This window comes from Cherax quadricarinatus, chromosome 21 (genome assembly GCF_038502225.1).
Source record: "Cherax quadricarinatus isolate ZL_2023a chromosome 21, ASM3850222v1, whole genome shotgun sequence".
Taxonomy (NCBI): Eukaryota; Metazoa; Arthropoda; class Malacostraca; order Decapoda; family Parastacidae; genus Cherax; species Cherax quadricarinatus.
Genome location: NC_091312.1, coordinates 34,602,157 through 34,614,207, shown reverse-complemented (window position 1 = coordinate 34,614,207; position 12,051 = coordinate 34,602,157).

Sequence of the window (12,051 nt, the reverse complement as noted above, 5' to 3'; positions counted from 1 at the left end):
GGTATGGTACACAAACGCTGATGGAATAACAAATAAGTGGGAGGAGTGGCATGAAAGAGTCAAAGAAGCATCACCGGACATCATAGCTCTCACAGAAACCAAGCTTACAGGTATGATAACAGATGCCATCTTTCCAACGGGATACCAAATCCTGAGGAAAGACAGAGGGAACAGGTGGGGTGGAGGAGTGGCGTTGCTGATCAAAAATCGCTGGAATTTTGATGAGCTGGAGAGAGGAGACAGCCTAGAAGAAAGTGATTACATAGCGCGAACACTTCACTCTGGAGGTCCCAAGGTGGTAATAGCAGTGATGTATAACCCACCACAGAACAGCAGGAGGCCAAGGCAAGAGTACGACGAGAGCAATAGAGCGATGGTTGATACACTGGCTAGAGTGGCCAGAAGAGCTCATGCATGCAGGGCAAAGCTCCTGATCATGGGTGACTTTAACCACAAGGAGATCGATTGGGAGAACTTGGACCCACATGGGGGCCAAGATACATGGAGGGCTAAGATGATGGAGGTGGTACTGGAAAACTTCATGTGCCAACACGTAAAGGACACTACAAGAGAGAGAGGAGAGGATGAACCAGCAAGGCTGGACTTAGTATTCACCTTGAGTAGTGCAGATATCGAGGACATCACATACGAAAGACCCCTTGGGGCCAGTGACCATGTGGTTTTAAGCTTCGAATACACAGTAGAGCTACAAGTGGAGGGAGAAGCAGGAAGGCCAGGACGAATGAAGCCAAACTACAAGAAAGGGGACTACACAGGAATGAGGAACTACCTGAACGGGGTTCAGTGGGACAGAGAACTGGCAGGGAAGCCAGTTAATAAGATGATGGAATATGTAGCAACAAAATGCAAGGAGGCTGAGGAGAGGTTTGTACCCAAGGGTAACAGGAATAATGAAAAAGCCAGGATGAGCCCATGGTTTACCCAAAGGTGCAGGGAGGCAAAAACCAAGTGTGCTAGGGAATGGAAGAAATATAGAAGGCAAAGGACCCAGGAGAATAAGGAGACCAGTCGTAGAGCCAGAAACGAATATGCACAGATAAGAAGGGAGGCCCAAAGACAATACGAAAATGACATAGCAGCGAAAGCCATATCTGACCCAAAACTGTTGTACAGCCACATCAGGAGGAAAACAACAGTCAAGGACCAGGTAATCAGGCTAAGGAAGGAAGGAGGAGAGTCAACAAGAAATGACCGTGAAATATGTGAAGAACTCAACAAGAGATTCAAAGAAGTGTTCACAGAGGAGACAGAAGGGACTCCAGAAAGACGGAGAGGTGGGGCACACCACCAAGTGCTGGACACAGTGCACACCACCGAGGAAGAAGTGAAGAGGCTTCCGAGTGAGCTAGATACCTCAAAGGCGATGGGGCCAGATAACATCTCCCCATGGGTATTGAGAGAGGGAGCAGAGGTGCTATGTGTACCCCTAACAACAATATTCAATACATCTATCGAAACAGGGAGATTGCCTGAGGTATGGAAGACAGCAAATGTAGTCCCAATCTTTAAAAAAGGAGACAGACATGAATCATTAAACTACAGACCAGTGTCACTGACATGTATAGTATGCAAAATCATGGAGAAGATTATCAGGAGAAGAGTGGTGGAACACCTAGAAAGGAACGATCTCATCAACAGCAGCCAACATGGTTTCAGGGACGGGAAATCCTGTGTCACAAACCTACTGGAGTTCTATGACATGGTGACAGCAGTAAGACAAGAGAGAGAGGGGTGGGTGGATTGCATTTTCTTGGACTGTAAGAAGGCGTTTGACACAGTTCCACACAAGAGATTGGTGCAAAAACTGGAGGACCAAGCAGGGATAACAGGGAAGGCACTACAATGGATCAGGGAATACTTGTCAGGAAGACAGCAGCGAGTCATGGTACGTGGCGAGGTGTCAGAGTGGGCACCTGTAACCAGCGGGGTCCCGCAGGGGTCAGTCCTAGGACCAGTGCTGTTTCTGGTATTTGTGAACGACATGACGGAAGGAATAGACTCTGAGGTGTCCCTGTTTGCAGATGACGTGAAGTTGATGAGAAGAATTCACTCGATCGAAGACCAGGCAGAATTACAAAGGGATCTGGACAGGCTGCAGACCTGGTCCAGCAATTGGCTCCTGGAGTTCAATCCCACCAAGTGCAAAGTCATGAAAATTGGGGAAGGGCAAAGAAGACCGCAGACGGAGTACAGTCTAGGGGGCCAGAGACTACAAACCTCACTCAAGGAAAAAGATCTTGGGGTGAGTATAACACCAGGCACATCTCCTGAAGCGCACATCAACCAAATAACTGCTGCAGCATATGGGCACCTGGCAAACCTCAGAACAGCATTCCGACATCTTAATAAGGAATCGTTCAGGACTCTGTACACCGTGTACGTTAGACCCATATTGGAGTATGTGGCACCAGTTTGGAACCCACACCTAGCCAAGCATGTAAAGAAACTAGAGAAAGTGCAAAGGTTTGCAACAAGACTAGTCCCAGAGCTAAGAGGTATGTCCTACGAGGAGAGGTTAAGGGAAATCAACCTGACGACACTGGAGGACAGGAGAGATAGGGGGGACATGATAACGACATACAAAATACTGAGAGGAATTGACAAGGTGGACAAAGACAGGATGTTCCAGAGATTTGACACAGTACCAAGGGGACACAGTTGGAAGCTGAAGACACAGATGAATCACAGGGATGTTAGGAAGTATTTCTTCAGCCACAGAGTAGTCAGTAAGTGGAATAGTTTGGGAAGCGATGTAGTGGAGGCAGGATCCATACATAGCTTTAAGCAGAGGTATGATAAAGCTCACGGCTCAGAGAGAGTGACCTAGTAGCGATCAGTGAAGAGGCGGGGCCAGGAGCTCGGACTCGACCCCCGCAACCTCAACTAGGTGAGTACAACTACGTGAGTACACACACACACACAGAGGCCATGGGCCAGGAGCTGTGACTCGACCTCCACAAGCACAGCTAGGTGAGTACACACACACACACACACACAGAGGCCATGGGCAAGGAGCTGTGACTCGACCTCCACAAGCACAGCTAGGTGAGTACACACACACACAGAGGCCATGGGCCAGGAGCTGTGACTCGACCTTCACAAGCACAGCTAGGTGAGTACACACACACACACACAGAGGCCATGGGCCAGGAGCTGTGACTCGACCTCCACAAGCACAGCTAGGTGAGTACAGACACACACACACACACACACACAGAGGCCATGGGCCAGGAGCTGTGAATCGACCTCCACAAGCACAGCTAGGTGAGTACACACACACACACACAGAGGCTATGGGCCAGGAGCTGTGACTCGACCTCCACAAGCACAGTTAAGTGAGTACACGCACACACACACAGAGGCCATGGGCCAGGAGCTGTGACTCGACCTCCACAAACACAGCTTGGTGAGTACACACACACACACACAGAGGCCATGGGCCAGGAGCTGTGGATCGACCTCCACAAGCACAGCCAGGTGAGTACACACACACACGCACACAGAGGCCATGGGCCAGGAGCTGTGACTCGACCTCCACAAGCACAGCTAGGTGAGTACACACACACACACACACACACACACACACAGAGGCCATGGGCCAGGAGCTGAGACTCGACCACCACAAGCACAGCTAGGTGAGTACACGCACACACACACAGAGGCCATGGGCCAGGAGCTGTGACTCGACCTCCACAAGCACAGCTAGGTGAGTACACACACACACACACACACACAGAGGCCAGGAGCTGTGACTCGACCTTCACAAGCACCGCTAGGTGAGTACACACACACACACAAACACAGAGGTCATGGGCCAGGAGCTGTGACTCGATCTCCACAAGCACAGCTAGGTGAGTACACACACACACACAGAGGCCATGGGTCAGGAGCTGTGACTCGACCTCTACAAGCAGAGCTAGGTGAGTACACACACACACACAGAGAAGCCATGGGCCAGGAGCTGTGACTCGACCTCCACAAGCACAGCTAGGTGAGTACACACACTCACACACACAGAGGCCATTGGCCAGGAGCTGTGACTCGACCTTCACAAGCACAGCTAGGTGAGCACACTCACACACACACACATACACAGAGGCCATGGGCCAGGAGCTGTGACTCGACCTCCACAAGCACAGCTAGGTGAGTACACACACACACACACACACAGAGGCCATGGGCCAGGAGCTGTGACTCGACCTCCACAAGCTCAGCTAGGTGAGTACACACACACACACACAGAGGCCATGGGCCAGGAGCTGTGACTCGACCTCCACAAGCACAGCTTTGTGAGTACACACACACATAAAAATATACAAATAAACAGAAAAAAGCTCTCTCCCTCCCTCTTTCCTCCTCGTCTTCTCCCTCCTATTTCTCCTCCTCTTTCTCCTCCTCCCCTTCCTCCTCCTTCTCTTCCTCCTCTATCTCTTCCTACTCCTCTTCCTCCTCCACCTCTTCTTACTCCTCTTCTTCCTCCTCTTCTTCCTCCTCCACCTCTTCCTCCTCTTCTGCCTCCTCTCCTCACTCCTCTTCTTCCTCCTCTTCTTCCTCCTCCACCTCTTCCTCCTCTTCTGCCTCCTCTCCTCACTCCTCCCACCACCTCCTTCTCCTCCTCTTCCTTCTTCACTTCCTCCTCCTCTACCTCCTTCTCTTCCTCCACTTCCTCTTCCACCTCTTCCTTCTCCTGCTGTTAATCCTCTTCTTCTTCCTTTTCCCCCTTCTCCTTTTCTTCTCCTCCCTCACCTTCTCTGGTGTAGAGTCCACTAGGCCTCACAAACACTACACACAAAGACAACATCATGTGAGAACATTGCGGCTTAAAGCTCTCGCTTCACACGGCGAGGGTCTGGGTTCGATTCCCAGCCAGAGTAGAAACATTGGACTTGTTTCTTTCCACCTGTTGTCTATGTTCCCCATCAGTAAAATGGGTACCTGGCTGTTAGTGGACTGGTGTGGGTCGCATCCTGGGACACTAACCTAATTTGCCCGACATGCTCAGTATAACAAGGGACTTTCTATATAGTAGTATGTCATTGATGTCAGCTAGGACTGTATACCTTGTACATGTACTTGTAATAAATACAGATATTAATAAAAAATATTATTATTATTATTACCACCACTGTAAAGCCTGATCCTAACTATCCTCTGCCACATATATTCCCCATACTCCTCTCTCTCTCTCTCTCTCTCTCTCTCTCTCTCTCTCTCTCTCTCTCTCTCTCTCTCTCTCTCTCACGCTCTCTCTTTTCTTCCACTTCCTCTTCCTCTTCATCTTCCTTCTTACCATCTTTCTCCCTCCTCTCTCCCCTTGCTTTTCCCTCACTTCCTTTCCCTCTCTCTCTTCTTGTGCCCACTAACCTTCCCCCCATTTCTCTCCCCCTCTGCCACTGTCTCCCCTCCCACTCTCTATCCCTCTCCCCCCTCCTGACCTCCCTCCCCCTCTCCCTCCCTACGACAAACACCCCCCTCCACACACACACACACACGCACGTACTCCTGAAAATACATAAGCTCTTCTTTCTGTGGTAAAAAAAAGAGTTACCAAAGAGCAGGATGGAGAACCAGGGTTCTGGCTGATGAACCTGGAAGGAAAGAACCTGGGAGGGAATATTGGGAGGAAGAGCTCACAAAGAGAGAGGAAGAGTGGGGAAGGAAGCTAGAAGAGCTTGGCAAGAAAGTAGAGGAGAGGATAGCAGCAGAGAGCAGGAAATGGGAGCTACAACACATAACAGCAGATACAAAGAAAAAATCTGAAACAACCTAAAGAACCAAAGGACAGTACAGTCATGGCATCAGGAACTGCTACATCAGTCACAGACGAAGGGATTGTAGGGAGCAAAGGCACTATACTGTATGTGAAGGCTCTATCAGACCCATGTGGGACTCAGGAAAAGACGAGGAGCACATCAAGAGCAAATGAGGGGACTAAAGACAATGAAAGAGCTAGGCTATATGCAGAGGCTCTAACAGACAACTGCAGTGTCCAGGAACAGCTGTGCCAGAAAAAAGACAGACCACTGAGCACAGAGACATAAGCTAGGGAAGAGATTGAAGGAAGGAACAATTCAATGTCAGGAACTAAATCGTCACAAGAGATGTAAAGGGAAATACAGTGGGAGGATGAAACGGAGAGGTCAGTTTTGGTCTATGGGCACCAGGAAGTTAAAGGGAAAACTTATGAAGCAAGAAAATAGGAGGAGAAAAAAGCGATTGAAAGTATCATGAAAGCTGATGACAACATGACCCAGTTGACAAATTTTCAGAGAACTGGGTGGTTTGCAAGAGGAAAAAATGATCAATCAAAGTGAGTTTCAAGGCAGAATCAGCTTGAAACAGGAGCCTGCAGGAGAAAGCAGGAGTAAGGGACAAATTGGAGTACTAGAGAATGTACCTCAACTGAGACAGAACAAAAGAAAGGAAGATATTGAAAAAGAGGATACAAAGACGCAAGCAGAAACGAGATGCAATGACGTAGATGAGCAGGAGAACCCAGACCCAGGTGGAAGAGCAAACACAACCTCCTGCAGAACCATGCACAAAAGGAATCCAGCCACGGCAAACCCAATGCAGTCAAACAATCTAAACCAAAATCCACACACTGTACCCTCTGCCCCCACCCTCACAGCAACCCCCCATAAGCCCTCTGCCCCCACCCCCTCACTACAAACCCCACCACAACAGCAACCCCCATAGGCCCCTGCCAGGGCTCCGGCTCTCCCAACCCCTCCATTCTCCCAAGAAGTTGAAGGTTTGGTACACGAAAGTGGATGGAATAACGAATGAATGTGAGGAGTGGCATGAAAGAATCATGGAACAGTCACAGAAACGAAACTCACTGGGATGATAACAGACGCAAATTTCCCACCCGGATATCAGATCCTGAGGAAAGATAATGAGCAGAGGGGGAGGAGGGGTTGCACTACTCATTAAAAACCTATGGGGATTTGAGGAAATAGAAGGAATGGACGAGATTGGAGCAAGAGATTACATAGTAGGTACAGTTCAGTCTGGGGGACACAAGGTAGTCATGCTAGTGATGTATAACTTATCACAGAACTGCAGAAAGCCAAGAGAGGAATATGAAGACTGCAACAGAGCAATGGTGGACACACTAGCTGAGGTGGCCAGAAGAGATCACTCGAATAGAGCAAAGTTAGTGATTATGGGTGATTTCAACCACAGGGAGATCGATTAGGAAAACCAGGAGTCACATGGGGTCCCGAAAAGATGGAGAGAAAAGATGATCAATGTTGTACTACCAGAGAGAGAGGGGAGGATGAACCATCAGGACTGGACCTTATATTCACCCTGAGTAGCTCGGACATTGAGGACATCACATATGAAAGGCCCCTTGGAGCTAGCAATCACGTGGTTCTGCTTACGATACATGGTAGAGTTGCAAGTGCACAGGGTAACAGGAGTAGGATGGGAAAAGCCAAACTATAAAAGAAGGGGACTACACAGGTATGAGGAACTTCCTGCAGAAGGTTCAGTGGGAAAGACAATTGGTAAGAGAGTCAGAAAACGAAAAGATGGACTATGTAACAACAAAATGCAAGGAAGCAGAGGTAAGGTTTGTTCCCAAGGGTAACAGAAATAATGGGAAGACCAGAACGAGCCCTTGGTTTACCCGAAGGTGTAGGGACGCAAATTTAAGTGCTCTAGAGAATGGAAAAGGTACAGAAGACAAAGAACCCAGAAAATTAAAGAGATTAGTCGATGAGCCAGAAACAAGTATGCAGAGATAAGGAGGGAGGCCCATCGACACTACGAAAGCCACAAAGCATCGAAAATCAAGTTTGATCCGAAACTGTTGCATAGCCACATCAGGAGGAAGACAACATTCAAGGACCAGGTAATCATGCTGAGGAAAGAAGTTGGGGAGCTAACAAGAAACAACAAAGCGACAAAGAAATATGTGAGGAGTTCAAGACGAGATTTAAGGAAGTATATATGGTGGAAACAGAAAGGACTCTGTGAAGACAGAACAGACGGGTACACCAACAAGGGATATACCAACAAGTGTTGGACGTGATACACACAACCGAGGAGGAGCTGAAAAGCTGCTAAGTGACCTTGATACCGCAAAGGCAGTGGGACCAGAGCAGAGACGCTGTGTGTGCCACTAACCACAATTTTCAACACATCCCTTGAAGGAAATATAAACACAAATGCAGTATAATGTGATCCTTTATTGACTACGTTTCGCCCACACAGTGGGCTTTTTCAGGTCACAAACAGAACTACCTGGGGTGGAAGGAACGCGAGTATTTATAGTCCGGTTCAGAATGCTGAGGTCAGGTGAAGAATGCTGCATCTGTGATGAATGGTTTTGAAAACCGACAAGTTGAAGAATTGAGACACTTATGCAACACATGGGAATCTTTATTGAAGAAACGTTTCGCCACACAGTGGCTTCATCAGTCCAATACAAAGTAGAAATGGGTAAGGAGAGTAGAAGTATGAGGTAATCAGTCCCTCAACCTGGATTCGATGTGTTCAGTCCATCACTCTTGTAGTAAGTGCAGCATAGGGCCAGAGAGGTGGCTTATATACTGCGGTGAGATGAGTTGAAGCAGGAGAATGCTGCATCTGATGATGTACCGAGTTGGGTTGTAGAGTCTAAAAACTTGGGTAGCTTGGAAAGGAGACTGGATAAGTTTGTGAGCAGACCTTCTACAGTGTTCTTATGTGGGATAGCGATGAAGAAGTTTCTTGGCAAGTGGTTCAGCTATGTTATAGAAGCCACTATTCTGGTTGAAGTTGTCGGATATAGAAATAAGTGATGATTCCAGGATTCTTCGGTATTGAGTGTTGTCTTCTGTGGCGATAAGTCTTGAGTTTCTGTAGTTTATCAAGTGGTTGTGTGAATTACGGTGTTGTACGCAGGCATTCCTTGTGTCGTCAGACCTGCTTGCGTATTGGTGTTCTGAAATACGTGTTTGGAGGTCCCTTGATGTTTCGCCCACGTATAACTTGTTGCAGTCATTACAAGGGATTATGTATACCCCTGCAGAGGATGGAGGCTTGTCCTGCCTACTACTGGTGATGTCCTTGATGGTCGTGGTTGTGGAGGTAGATACTTGGAATGATGTTTTGATGCAAAACATGATGTTATGTATCTTCAACACACCCAGAGAAGACACTGGAAAGATACATAGTCCTTCCCACCAACTCCATTGCCAAACATGTTTCCAACATCTTTGCCAAAACATCATTCCAAGTATCTACCTCCACAACCACGACCATCAAGGACATCACCAGTAGTAGGCAGGACAAGCCTCCATCCTCTGCAGGGGTATACATAATCCCTTGTAATGACGTCGTTGTGGTCTTCGACAGTGAGAAGCGATCAAGCGACTTAGCTCGAGTGGTGACGTGTGCTTACCTAACACATCGACGATCTCGCCTCTCTCGAAATTACCCCGTGTTGAGTAGTGCTTTGAGTAGTGCTTGCTGGACCTTCGTCTTCCTCTCCACCATCAGGATTGGTGCGTCGGTGGTTGCCGACCGAAGGGCAGGAAGCCTCTTGCTGCCTGAATTCTCTTCGCCTGTTGACTGCACGCCATACAGCCAGTCTCGCCACCACTCAGGATATACAGTGCTCCATCAAGCTACAGTTCACCTCCTCAGTGTCCTGCGCCAGGCAAGTACGTGTGTCTACTTACACGTACTTGCCTAGCTGAGTACTCTCACTTTTTGGCCGATTGTCACCTCCAATTACATCTTTTCGTAATTAGACGATGCCTTCGTTGCCTTCCACCTCCCACCCCCCTTCCACTCTCCCCCAACCTCCCACACCTGCCTCTGCTTCTACTAAATCCAATTCCTTCTCGCTAAACCTCAAATTTTCTAATCCTGATGCCACTATCTGTCCGGAAAATTTATTATATCAGATCACTGGTGCACCTCAACTTAAAGTCTTCAAAACCAACTCAGGCTTCAAACTCCTTCTTGACAAACATTCCTACGAAGCGTACACCTCAAGCGATACCAGACAAAAACTTCTCAACGCAGGCTTCACCATTATTTGGACTCCTGAGCACCGTGCCAAAAGCACAGTCATTGCTAAACACGTAGACTACTCTCTCCTGACAGCCTATGACACAGACAAAGAAGACTTAATAAAAGATATCAGTACTAAGAACAAAGTCTCTGTTGACGATATTTACAGACCAGAAAACTCTACCATTCTCAAAATACGCTGTTCTACTCCTGCTGACGCCTCTACACTCTTCAGTCAAGGAATCTTTGCCAAGACCATCCGCATTCCTCCAAACGCTCTCTTCACTCCGAACTTCCACCCAATCACACAATGTCTTAAATGCTACAAATTCGGCCACGACAAAAACACATGCACATCTACACAAGTCTGCTCCAGATGTTCAGCAACTGGCCACTTCTGGAATACTTGCAACCTCCCCCTTAAATGTTCTAACTGCGGCGGGTCACACACTGCAGTTGCAAATTCCTGCCCTTCTAGAAAGCACATTCTCTCCTCCCTCAGAGCAAACCAACCTCCCTCCCTACCCAACCCCTTCCCTGCTCCTCCCTCCCCTTCCTTACCTCCCTCCCCTTCCACACCTCCCTCCCCTACCCCCAATGCCTGGGCCTCCCCACGCACTTGGTCTACCTCTTCTACTCTACACACATCAAACACCAACACACAGACTACAAGCACTTCTCCTTCTACACCCACACTAGACTACAAAACTAACTGTCAACTTGCCACTGCTGCCCACTCTGCGATGGTAATCTCACAAGCTTACCAATCAGACTACTCACATGTCCTTAACCTAATCTTGTCTGCTAACAATCTTCCCTCTTTAATTATCCCTCCTTCCTGCTTCTCTTCCAAGCCTCCTACAACCTCTCCCTCCTTCCTCTCTCCCACCCCCCCACTTCCTACTCCCACCAGCTCTCCTCCTCCACTACCTCTCTTCACTACTTCTACACCTCCCACCAACACCCCTACTGCTACTGCTACGACCACCCCTCCCCCCACTTCCTTACCCACTTCATCCCCTTCCAAAGCTTCCACTTCCTCACAGCTTACCAAAACTTCCACTTCCTCTGCATCCACCTTCGCCCACTCCACCACAACCAAAACCTCATCCAGGTCCAACTCCACCTCCTCCAGACAAAATCCACTCAAACCTAAACCTACCCCAACTTCTAACGGACAGACCAAAGAACATAAAAACAGATCCATCTCTTCCTCCCCCTCCAGGAAACGGGTCCGTAGCACCTACAAACACACATCCACTGATGGCACCACTATCACGGGCTTTAATCCAAACTCCTCCCCCGACATTAACTTTGCTAAGACGAAACCATTAAATCACGTTTAAGGCGATTCAGTTCAACGTACGTTCTTACTTTACAATTAGACACCTACTGGCCGAGCTCCTTGAAGCAGAGAGGCCAGATATTGTTTTGCTAAACAGTACCTGCCTCAAAGCCCCTCAATGTATCCGCCATTATGGTTATACTGCACTACAGTCCCCCTATGATCCCCACGATGGGGTTGCCATCCTTGTCAATTCCAACATAAAACATGAATTTCTCCCAATCCCTTTTATTCACCAACACTGTCTTGCGGTCAGAATACACACCCACCTTGGCCCCTTTATCTTTTTCACCACCTATGCTCGCCCAAACACTACTCTCAACATACACGACCTCTCCTTAGTCTTCAACTACACCAACACACCAACTTACCTACTAGCTGACATGAATGCCAAACACACTGCCTTTCATCACACCAGTAACAACCAACTTGGTCACCAATTACTCAACTTCACAAACCATAAACACCTAATTCATCTTGGCCCAGACTTCAATACCTTCTTCAACCACACGGGCCAAGGCAAACCAGACATCATTCTGGCAAACCGAGCCAGCTCTCTATTTCAACATTACATCTCACCTGGCCCTATTACAGGCTCTGATCACATCCCAGTCATCTTACACATCTCCTCCAACCCTATCCTCATTCCAACCACACCTTCATTCTCCTACAAG